The sequence below is a fragment of the Lagopus muta genome, chromosome 9 (genome assembly GCF_023343835.1).
Source record: "Lagopus muta isolate bLagMut1 chromosome 9, bLagMut1 primary, whole genome shotgun sequence".
Taxonomy (NCBI): Eukaryota; Metazoa; Chordata; class Aves; order Galliformes; family Phasianidae; genus Lagopus; species Lagopus muta.
Window position 1 is genome coordinate 10,553,925 of NC_064441.1, and position 12,421 is coordinate 10,566,345.

The window sequence follows — 12,421 nt, forward strand, 5'->3', positions numbered from 1 at the left end:
CAGCCCAAGAATACCAGAGGGCAAGAGCTAAGCCACAGCTTTGCCCATCTTCGCAGCATTTATCAAGCTGCTTTAAATTTTTTTTCCCCCTAGAGCAAAGGCAGCCTTCAGCTGCTCACCCTTCTTAAAGCAGTCACCCAATAACCAGCACATCACACCTCCCCAACAGACACCCCATTTGTTCTCCTTTCCACAGGAGAAGTTCAGCAGCTCTGCAAGCCTTGCTTTTAGCTTCCTGACCCCTCAATACAGCTGAGACTAACCAGTAACAATCTGATTGCTGCTCTCCCTGTTGCTATCTAACCAGTAGTGTGATACTGATGTTACTCAGTTCAGCTGTTCAGTTCTGAGCCTTCAGGTCACCTCCATCCATCACAGGGTGTTATGCTTCCTGCTGCTATGTTGCATGGTAACCATCACTGAATCATTAAGAGTGGAAAGACCTCTAAGATCATCTAGTCCAACCCCTGCCTATCCCACCATTCCCACTAACCACATCCCTCAGTGCCACATCTCCACAAATCTCAAATGCCTCCAGGGACTCCACCAGCTCTCTGAGCAGCCTGTTCCATCTCCTGGGACTTCCCAAAAGACATGAAAGGTACACAAACAAATCAGCCCTCCAACAGTGTCACACTGCCCACAAACACAAGCACTACTGAAGGTATTCACCATATCCCATGGGGAAGCGTAGGAGCTCTGGCAGAATCACTGGGAAAAAAGCTTTTTATTAGAAATATCACTGGCTCTTTAATTGTCTCTTATTTAATTTCTGCTCTGTAAATTCATGCAGCAAAGAAGGCAATGACAGTGCCTTCTAGTAGGCTACAAATCCTACAAGCAACAGCATGATGATTAAAAAAAAAATAAAAAAATTAGCCACTTCTTCCAATGACCAGTAACAGCTTAAGAAAAGCAAAAGAGAGATTCTACCCCATCAGCTGCTAACTCTTAAATGAGGGTGAGGAGGGGTGGATCCCGGCTTCACTCCTTCTGGTCATTCAGGTTCATTGCTTGCACCTGAGCTCTCTGGGTTAGCCACATCTTCTCACCTGGTGCTCAACCATTGGCTTGGCCTGTGATCTGGCAATTTCACTGCAAAGTTGAACATGGAACTAACTGCAAAATGGAAAGTGCACAAGCAAGACAATTGCTCTTAATGTGAAAAGAAGCTGTAGGGTTATTCACCCAATGCAGAATTCAGCAAAATCCTACTGAGAACGTGCTGTTGCTTACTGTTATCAGCAAGGTGCTGTATGAATGTGAGCTGGGCACGTGCCTCAGCGTGAACCCCAGGAATCAAACCTTACAACCTCCATCATGCACCCCAGGGTGGCTCAAACCTAGACCCTGAGTTGTAACCCTGAGACCCTGAGTTGTGGAGAACCACAGAATAGGGCACAACTCTGATTTGCAGCTGACCCACCTTTAGGAGGGCAGGTTGCATGGCCTCACTTCTTCCAATTCACAGAGCACCATGCCCTGCTGCGGTTGTCTAACTGAAGGTCTAAGACTGGGAGACCTGAAGGAACTCAACCAGACACCATTCAACCAGACCTTAACTTCCACTCACTGAGAAACGGGAGGATCTCGGCAGGGCTGGGTTTCAGCAGGAAAGACAAAGGAACTTTTGGAAAGACAAAGGGCTTAGAGACCTTTCAGGGTCTGCAGTCACTGCCTCCAGGTGCTATATCCATAGCAATGTTCTGGCTGACCAGCAAGCCTCAAATGGAGGGTGCTGGTGCAGAACTGCTTCTAAATTCACTCTGCACTGGGTGTCAGAGGGCCTGTGTGCTGGTTATGGCTTCAAGTGAAGCTCTGAGGTTACTGTTCTCCACACAATAAGCTGTCAAGCAGTGGAAGACTCCTCTCACTTGGCCAGTTAGCAGCCATTTTACATCCAGCAACTGCAGCCACGTAGCAGGAAGGTACCACCGAATAATTTTGGAATGAGACATGCCTGTTTATTTGCTGTAGCAGGACACACTCTGACTCAATGCCTCCACCTGCAATCAGCATAGTAAGTTTGTTTGGGACTCTGAACCAGCCCAGCCAGCACCTGCTGCACTGCAAAGTACATTGGGCTGGTAAAGGAGAAAGCACCTCTAGTGCTGGGCTGATTCCAGCTGGGTGCACTGCTGTCTGGCCTCTCTGCCCATGCAACACTTCTGTTGAGGATGTGACTGCAAACAGGGCACCTGTAACACAGCTCAGGAGCACATTTCACCTAAATGTTTTTTGAATACTTGTTTTTTTGCAATTAAGCATTTGAGCCTGGAACTTACACACCCCGTTATTCTCATTTTTCTCCCATTCAGGCTATGGCTGTCACACTGTGAGGCTGATTTATGACTCATCCAACCGCACTCATATCCACAGCAAACCCTGCACTCAAGTCAGGGTATAAACCACTACTAATCTACTGAGCTCCACAGGTACAGTGCCACCACAGAAACTGCAGTTCTTTTCCCCTGAGAAGGACAGGTTCCAGAACACCTGATAAGCCAACTATTGCAAACACACGCTGACAGAGATGAGCACCAAAATCTCCCTTTGCAAGCAGCGTTAATGAAGGTTTGCACTAACTCAGCAGACAAATGCACCAGCAAGCTCCATGCAGATTACTATGGTGACAGGCATCAGCATGGAGCTTAGGGAGGAAAAGATGAAAACTGCAGGAGAAAAATGTGCTTTATTTTGCTCCCACCCAGAAGCTGCTAAGTTCTCTTGGGTGTTTGGAATTAAAATGAAGTGATTGTTTCCAATTGAACACATCACAGTCGGCGTAAGTTCTGCATCTCAGCTCATGACTATGATTCACTGAAGCCACCCAAACGGGGAAGCAAGGAGGACATTTCCCAGCCCCATAAAGTGTTTTCCCATAGCAAAAAAAAATGGCAGCAAAGTGACTGTGACCAGATGGAAGTGCTCCATCACAAGTAGCTGGCCTGGAGGATTGGGTGATGGATGCAGAGGCGTAAACAGAGCAACCGAATGACATTAAGGAATCTTTTCTGATGGGCAAAATGCCCCCAGCATCACCAGGCAGTTGATCCTGGCTGCTCTCCCAGGGATGCAGAACAAAGGCCTTGCCCAGCTCCAAAGCATTGTGATTACAAGGTTGGAGGGTCCCCTCTAATTATGGGGAATTTATTTTGAGAAGAAAATGACTCCAGGACAACAGGGCTGCGTGATACACTTGTGTATTTACTCATCTCAAGTGCAAATCTCCACCCAGGACTAATAACTACTGAGAGACAACTGGTGTTTTCAGGGTGCATTACATGAAATAACAGGCTGTGCTGACAGGGATGGCCTCTGCATTTGAAGGACAAGCTTCCGAAAATGACATTTCCCTAACTCAGAGGGATGATGGGCTCGAGCTGCTGACAGCACCCATCAAAGCAATCACCTCCTGTCACTGCCACTGAGTCACCAGAGCAGAATGGTACTTGTAGGCAAAAAGAGTATCCAGAGAAATGATTTCCTCTCCTGAGCTCATGTCTGCAAGGAGGAACAGCAATCAGCCCTCCAGCACCACTGCCTCCTGCCCACACCCCTGTACCAAGCAGCCGACACATACAAACCTCTGCACAACGCCTGCTTTGCTGTACAAAGCTGGGACACTTCAGGGAAGCCTACTGCTCATTTGTAGAGTAGGTGGAAAGGATGTGTTTGCATTCACTGCTGTTCACGCAGGAGCTCCCATATCTGGGGAATCAGCTTTGGAGAGATATTAACACAAGCATGAGGTAAGGGGCAGAGAAAGCAGCCACCCACATAAAGCACTGGAAAAGAGGGGCACAGCCACAGGCCACTGCTGCATGCCTCTCCCAGACCACCCTCTTCCTGGGGGCCCACAAGCAGCTGTCACCCTATGGCCCACCCAGTCCCTGAGGTCCTGACCTCACACAACAGCCACCGCAGGTCCAGGACTCAAAGAAGTCCAAAATCCTGCATCACTTCTCACAGAAGGCAAACACCAAACCAGCATACAGGACACATGAGCTGCCTGTTCTAGGCAGCCCCTGGATACAATTTAGGGAGGGATGGCACAACCATTCCCAGCGCTGTCGGGCCAGAAGTGGTCTCCAATGAGACCATAGCTGAAAGCAGAGAGATGACAAGAGGAAGAAAGGTGATGGCCCAACTGCCACCAGTTATTGGCACAGAGCTGCTGATTACCTCCAGGTAAAATTAGCCAGCTGAATATTTTAATTACTCAATAATTCAGAGGGAGAGCAGCTGAAGTTATCCACAAACTCCATCTCATTACTGGGAGAAAATAAGAGATCAGAAATGGGTGGACTTTTTTTCTTTTTTTTTTTTTTTTTTTTTTCCTTTTAACAGGTTTTCTTTGGAAATGTAATGGAACAAGAAAAAAAAAAAAAAAAAAAAGGATTTTAAAAGAGTTGGAGATAAAAGCTGAAGTTTCCTTTTAAGTAGAATGAAATATTGCACCAGCTTGGAATCCTCTCCTCCCCACAAGATTCTTTTATTTGACTGGAGAGGTGAAAAACAATTCTTCTTACATCTATACTGCCAGGATTGTTTTCCACTCCCCAAGGACTTGGTTGATGTTCTCCTGATCACTGTGTTTCAGCAGCAGTCAAGTTCTCACAGCACCTCCCCTTAAAGTGCAATCTTATACACCTGTACTGACTCCAGCTCTGATGAGAAAACCAAAACCTGACAGGAACTGAAAGCATCAAGAAGACACATAGGGCTGTTCCCTGTTTTATGCAAGCTGAGTCTTTTCAAGTGAAGAATATCAGAAAAATATGAGAATTTTAATGGAAAAGAAGTTGTAGCTAAAACTCCTAAGCTGTCATTTCCCAGCACAGTCAGTGCTTTGGCTACTGAAGGTTAAGGCATGCTCATAAGTATGGGCAGCAGAGCACACAAGATATATTATTTATTTTGAGGAACACTCTGCAATTTTTCCTGACGTTTTGTGTAATTAGCCAAAATTACAGCAATATTCACCCAGAGCGAAACAGAAGATAGCATAAATATTATGTGTGAGCCCACAATCACGGATCACATTTTGTTTGAGTGTAAATGTGACTCCACAAAGAGACCAAGCACTCAGCTTCTCCTCTGGTCTGCTGCAAAGCAGAAACATTGGGAGCAAAATTCATGCACGAGTATTTAGCAAATGAGTGTCCTCCAACCTGCAGAGTTCAGGGGCTGGGGGAAGACTGAGCTCAGCATGCACACCCTGCAAAGATGGGGACAAAGCAGAACCTTCCCTGCTGTATCCACCATGCATTTCTCCAAAGGAATGAGAGGAGTTGGACTTCTTTGCTTAATAGGTAATGAGTCTGAGACATGGAAAAAATCAAAGCTAGAAACAGACATACGATGTTCAGAGATTTGTCTTCCTCACTGCACGAACGCAGTGAGGAAGCCTTCCCATAGCAGTTTCTGAGCATTTTGGACCCAAAATTAGCACATTACTGAATTTCAACAAATATTACACAACATCTAAATGTGCATACAGAAAATGTGATGCTCTGGTCTGAAACAAGATTACACTTCAAAGGGCTAGATCATGCTAAAAACAGTCAAAGCCTGACATGCGGTTCCAATTTTTTCTTTCCTTCTGCTTTGTGAAAATACACTTTATCTGCCCGCAGAACAATTTAAATTTTGCACTGGAGCCAATGAAAACGCTCATGGTGTGAGAAAGCCATGATACACCTCCCGCCACCTAAAGCTCTCCATGGTGGATGACCACAAGTTCTCCAATGGGACGAGCAGGTTCACCCCTGCTGATCTGCTGTCATCTTGGGAATGAGATTCGCTGTAGAATCATTTGAGTTGGAAGGAACCTTTAAAGGCCATCTGGTCCAAGGTGACCTGCAGTGAACAGGGACACCCACAGCTCCATCAGGTGCTCAGAGCCCCATCCAGCCTGACTTTGGGTGTCTCCAGGGATGGGTCACCCACCACCTCTCTGGGCAACCTATGCCAGTGCCATACCATCCTTAGTGTAAAAACCTTCTTCCTTATATCCAATATAAATATCCTCCCTTTTAGTTTGCAACCATTTCCCTTTGCCCTGTCACAGCAGTCCCTGCTAAAGAGTCTGTCCCCTTCCTTCATACAGCCCCCTTTGGGTTCAGAGAGGCCATTCTCAGGTCTCCTCTCCCCACAGCCTTCTCTTCTCCAGGCCAAACAGCCCCAGCTCTCTGTCTGGCAGGAAGATACTGTTCTAAAGAGCATACAGTCACACTGGAAAAGCACTGGTGGCTGTATCACAAGCTCTGCCAGCTCTTTTAGCCGCTGTCACAGACGATCCCCACTAGAGCGTGATGTCAGCCCCTGAGGGATGCATGCACGAATGGCTGAAGATCAATAACTGAGATGTGAGGTGCAGTCAGAGAGCAATTAGACCCAGATCTGGTTACAGGACCTGTGCCAGGGAAAGGACTGGCCTGGGATGAAGTAGATGGTCCATTGCTTGCATCTCCTGTGGGCTCTGGAGTCTCTGGAAGTCAGCACTGCTGTGCCTTCATGCTCATTTCTTCATTTTTCAATTTTCTGGAAGATGCAGATTGGCTCTTTGCAGCCTGGCTTCACTTGCAGCAATCCCATACAACTTGACCTTTTGCAAACTGTTTTGCTTTGGGGAATGAAGGGAATGCATTTATTTGGCAGTTCTGGTCATATGGGTGGCAACTGCTAAGCAAAGAAACCATGCACGCAGCCAGAAGTGGAGGGCAGCAAATGATGTAGTTCTAGATAAATATCAATTAAGTGAGCTTGTTCTATTAACCCCAAGACCTGGCTCTGTTCTTCCTTCGTTTCACTCTGAAACGCTGAAAGACTTCAAGTTTTTCTTCTTAAAAAAGGAATGTTGACCCCAACTTCTGTCAAAGCACAAATACTCCTTTAAAAACAACGTATTCCAGGAATCCCTGCCAGCGTCATTCACTGGGTGAGGAGAACAAAGTGCATCTGCAACTTGCAACCCAGATGCAAAGCACAAGCAGCCTCCAGAAAGGCTGAATGATTTCAGGCTTCCGCTACAAGCAGTGAAAAGAAAACAGTAGATGTAGCGGTTTGCCTTATGCTCTGGAAGGATACTGTGTTAACATGAAGAGTTCTGTTAGCTAGGGAATGGAGACAAACATGCACTACATCAGAGGGACTGTAAGGATACAGTTTCCTGATAGGCTGCAGTGCGTGCAGCCCAGGTAAGGAGCTGAGGTACAACAACAACGCAGTCACAGCAGTGATGATTCCCCCATGGCAGCTCTTCTCTCCTCACTGCCCAAGTTGGGCTGTTGAGTTTTCTTGTAATAGACCTCTTATTTGATAACATATGCAGTATCTGCTCTGCTGAAATTATTCTAACTTCATGCTGAATTCAGCAAAGCAGGGAAGGAGGGACAGCAGGAAACAAAGAAGGAAGGAAGGAAGAAAAAGAGGAAAAAAAATCTTGACTTCATTTTGGTATTTTTGGAATACAAGCTTTCTATTTTTTATTATTTCAGAACATTTTTAGGAGCACATCTTAAGGTTAAAAAAATAAACACGTGAAATTAAACTATTTTCTTCAAAAAAAAAGCACAACACCAAAACAACCAACAGATAAGTCAATGATAAACCGATGTCTATGGATTTTTTATTCTATGGGGAGGAAGAATAATCCCTCATGGACCTCTTTTCTCTGGCTTCCATTTGGCTGCCCATGGAGGAATCACTCATTTGCACTGCTTTAATGATGAATCCCCTCTGCTAGTGAGCAGTGTTAACTGCTCCCATAAGCGCAGCTCCCACTGAGGCCATGGGGAGAACAGACACCCATACCTTTTGTTGCCTGGATGATTTCTATGGGTTTTCTTGGCAAGGACTACACCCAGCCCAGCAGCAGCACAGTGTGCATGCTGACTGATGTGCTCACCTGCAGCCTGTGCTGCAAAGTGGGTTGCAGCTGAGTTTTCCATGCTCTGGAGCAACCCAGCAGCCTGCAGTGCTTCCGAGTCCCCGCATTTGGAAATCACGTATGTGTGCAATATCACCCCCACAGCTCAGTTTGATAAAACAAAACCTATTTGCTGAGCTGTCTCAAGCAGAAGGGAACCTTTCCCTACTCCTGATTACTGTGCACTCATTAGCACCAGCCACTTGGCACACGTGCCTTCACCCAACACTTGTAGGATTCTTTTCAGCAAGGCAATGTCATTGTCTCCAAGCACACCTTATCACTAGCCCAAGCTGGTGGAGGACAGCACCAAACCCTACAGAATAGCAGTGTGATGGCGTCCCCCAGCTGTATGTACACAGACACACACACAAACTGTGTGGAGAAACACTGAGATGCACCTGAACTCTGGGACATCACAGTGGCCAAATTCCTTGGGTTGGTTGAGTACTGCAGCTCCACTGAGAGCAATGACCATAAAAGTGAGCAAGGACAATAAAAAAATGAATGGAGAACTAAAAAAGTGCTTCTTCCATGAGCTTCAATCATCACTTTCACTCCGTATGAAATCAGAAAGGATTCAACTCCAATATTTAAGGGAGGAAAATCAACTTTTTACAGGGGTTGATAGTAATAGGACAAGTGGGAATGGCTTTAAGCTAAAGGAGGGAGGATTTAAATTAGATGTTGGCTAGGTTTTTCACAGAGAGGGAGGTGAGGTGCTGGCACAGGTTGCCCAGGGAAGCTGTGGCTGCTCCATTCCTGGAGCTGCTCAAGGCCAGGCTGGGCTGGGTGCTGGGCAACCTGAGCTGGTGCTTGATCTAGCAGTTGGCAACCCTGCATGCACCAGGGAGTTGGAACTTGGTGATCCTTCAGATCCCTTCCAACTCGAGGCATTCTATGATTCTGTGATCCAATGGACTCGGGGGAATTTAACAGCTTACAAAATAGACAGACTTCTCAAATGTTCAGATGTGAATGAACAAGGTCCTTCCGTGTCCTTCAGCTGAAGTTGCTCTTGTGTTTCACTTATACTGCTGCAAAGATATCTACATATATTTATATATATAAAACTCCAAATCTTCATCTATTATTCAAGATGAGAAATACTGCAAAGGGAAAAGCCATTTTAAGTTACTGGGTTGTTTTTTTTCTACACTTGAGCTATTTCCTTCACTTTGGAAGATGCCTTTAGATCTCCTTAAGGAAAAGCATCTTTTCCCTGGAGAAACACGGAATACATATCAGACAGTGGAGAAAAAAAAAAGGAAAAAAAAAAAGGAAAAAAACACAGTGTTGTTTTTTTGTTCTTCTTGATGGAAGAAAAAAATACTGTTTGTGACCCTAAACTCTGCATTCTGAGCTGGAAACCCTTTTACAGAAACGAAGCCCAAAGAGATGGAGATGATGCTCTGCAATGGCTGGTGCTGCAGAACACAGCTTTGGGCTGAACTCTGCCTGTGAAGATGAGTGATGAAGCAACAGCATGCTCAACAACCTGCACCCACCAGCCCAGTGCTAGCACTACTATACAGCTGAGCATGCCTGGAGGCTTCAGTTCAGCCACAAGGGGATGAATACACTCGGTTCCACCATTTGTTGGCAGGGAAGCCATAGGAGAGCAGCTATGCCCAGTATTATGCATTCAACTCATGGGTCTGTTGTTCTTAATCAAGCCTTAATCAAAGGTTAAATCTCCTGACACAGCACCAAAAATCCGTGCCTCACGTTAATTTCTTTGCAATCCTCCAGCAAGTTCCTATGGTCAGAACCAAATACATATTTTAACCTTTTCTAGCCATACTTTATACATATAACTGTGCAGGCGCACTTCAGCATATGCACATTTTGCTTGGTACCTGCACAAGTGCTGCCGAGAGCCTGTATGAATTCACAAGAATGGGATTCAGCCCATGAGTCCAAATCTGCAGCTCCGTCCATCACACCGGTGTCCTCAGTTGGCCTGCCTCAAACTGACAAGTCGTACCTTAGAGCCAAGTGTGTAGAAAAGATAACAAAAAAGAACACGGGAAAGAAAGGAGACCATGCTGGGTGAGCCGCCTTTGCCCATCACGAGGTGGATGAAATGAGTGCAGGCTTTACAGGCTTTACAGCATGGTGCTTACTGCCACCGACCACCGAGACGTCTCCACAGCCTGTTTTCCCCAGGCACCCAGAGCTCTGATTATACAAGATGTCCCTGCATGGACCTGCTTCCAAAAAGCTGCCCACGCCCAGGGCTGAGCCAGCCCCAACTTCTCCCAGCTCTGAGCTCTCCATTCCCTATGACAACAGGAGAACTGAGAAGTGGAGCACGCGGTGCCAATCAGCGCCAAGCGCAGCTCTGCTCACGCGCGCCATTCCTGGATATTTCAGTTGCAGCACTGTGTTGCTTATTATAAACACTTAATTGACATAAGCTCACACCATTCCTTTACAGAGGCAAAGAACATGGGGAGTGTGCAAAGAACATGGGGTGGATGGGAGGAACTGGGGCTCTGTGTCGAGCAGTTGCCTTGGTTTCACCGTCTGCACAACGGGGTGAACTCTCTCCATTTAGCAGAGCTCGCCAGGTACTGTAGATGCATATTGCTCTGTCAGAGTGAAGTATTTTAACAGTTTCTCCCTACAGCTGTAAAACAAGGTCATGTTTAGGAAGGTAACAACAGTTTCCCCAGCAGCGTGCCACTTCCAAATGGGATCTACCCCTTTTGAACACGGGTGTTTCTCGCATTCCTCTCACCGTGCTAAGCTGCATATCATTAAGCACACATAATTACTGGGGTTGTGGGTCACTGCACAATGTATGCACATTTCTTTAAACTAGTTTCAATTCATTTGCATGTCATTTTCTATGCACAGGAGTGACTCTGCGATGAATAAGTAACGAGGGCACAGCACACCCCCTGCACCAACAATGAGAATGGCAGCAAACCCAGCAGCATGGGACCCCCTGAGCAGCACACCTGAGCCCGGGAGTGGGATACACCAGTAGAACAACCCTTCATTTGAAGACTGACAAGAGGGAACTGGGCAGTTGGTATTTTTTTTAAAGCAAATTAATTTCTCTATTTGCTTAATTTTATAAATGGAATACGGCGCAGGTTACAAGTGATTGACTGTCAGCTCTGAGGACTGAACAGTTTTATTTTTACAGCGCTGACTAGCATTGATCCTTCCTCTTAGTCAATAAAAAGTCTTCCTTAAATCACTCTGGTGTGTAACTTATTGAACACCTCCCTTAGCAAGAAAGCCCATGCGAGTGAAGGGAATTCTTAGAATTTAGTGATTCTTCATGGGCATTTAGTGAATCCAAAGGAAGCAGAATTACACCTGCAGCTGGGAGCAACGGGATGGGACCAGAAACAAGACTGCCCATCCACATCCCACAGTAAAAGTCACCCAAACTTTAATGCAATGAAGCATCTTGAAATCCAGAAAACAGGTCTAGATTTGGGTTGAGGGCTGACCATCAGATACGATGATCTTAGTGGTCTTTTCCAACCTTAATGGCTCTGTGTTTTTATGGTTTCCACTCTTTGAGTCCTCGGCTTGAGGGATGTCACTCAATAGCAGATGGGGAGGAAAGAGGAATGAGAAAAGGTTCCATCAGCGAGAGTCCCAGGTTCCACTCTTGATCCCACAAAAAGGGATTCCTCAGATAAAATGAGAACACTCCTTGGGAAAGAGCCATTTTATGGTCTGGATTCACAAGGTAATTAAGATATAGGATGGTCCACAAGCTACCACTCACAGTAAGATGAACAAATTAAGAAAAAAGCAACATTGTTTTTTTTCCTTTGAATATGTCAAGTCACCCTGTATTTCAAATATTTTGCATCCTCTCTTGGCAGTTGCTTTAGAACAGATCATTAATAAGTCTGGTTTGCAGCCTAACCACATGCACTGTGAGTCTTGAAGCATTTTGCTAGCCGAATACAGACCCAGCCCCACGGGCTGTGCATGGGGGATGCTGGCAACAACCCAATAACCCAGTCTTCTTCCCCCTTCAATCACAACCAACCATGAATGGCCTTTTTACCTGAGAGGTTTTCCGTTTTTGTCCCTCCTCTGAGTGCTGGTCACATAGCCTACAGCCTCAGGAGCAGCCACCGGCTGGCCAACACCTCGCTGCAAGGTGCACATATATGGGAAATATGGGAGAACTACTCAGGTTGACGACCCATCCCTAAGAGATGAGTACGTGTGTATCACACTTAACCATGATACTAACCAACACCTGAGGGAAGGACCTGCTCACACCGGCTTCTCAAAGCAAGCTGTGTTTTACTTTATTTTTTTTTATTTTTTTTTCTGAGTGGTGGTTTCTAGCAATGTAAGAAAGAAAGGAAGAAGTGAATAGTAATTCCATTGAGAATTCAGGAAGGGCCTTTTCCTGCCCGGTGCTGAGTTCTCATGCTGACCAAGGACACCTGAGTGCACTGCTCAGAACTGAATCTGTGGGTGGTGGGACTTCATGGGAATGTG

At 45.9% G+C, this 12,421-nt stretch overlaps 1 protein-coding gene across 5 annotated transcripts in view; it reads right to left on the reverse strand.

Moving 5' to 3' along the window:
- Positions 1-12,421, reverse strand: part of FGF12 (fibroblast growth factor 12) — a 187,518-nt gene that overhangs the window by 68,841 nt on the left and 106,256 nt on the right. The window lies entirely within an intron of this gene.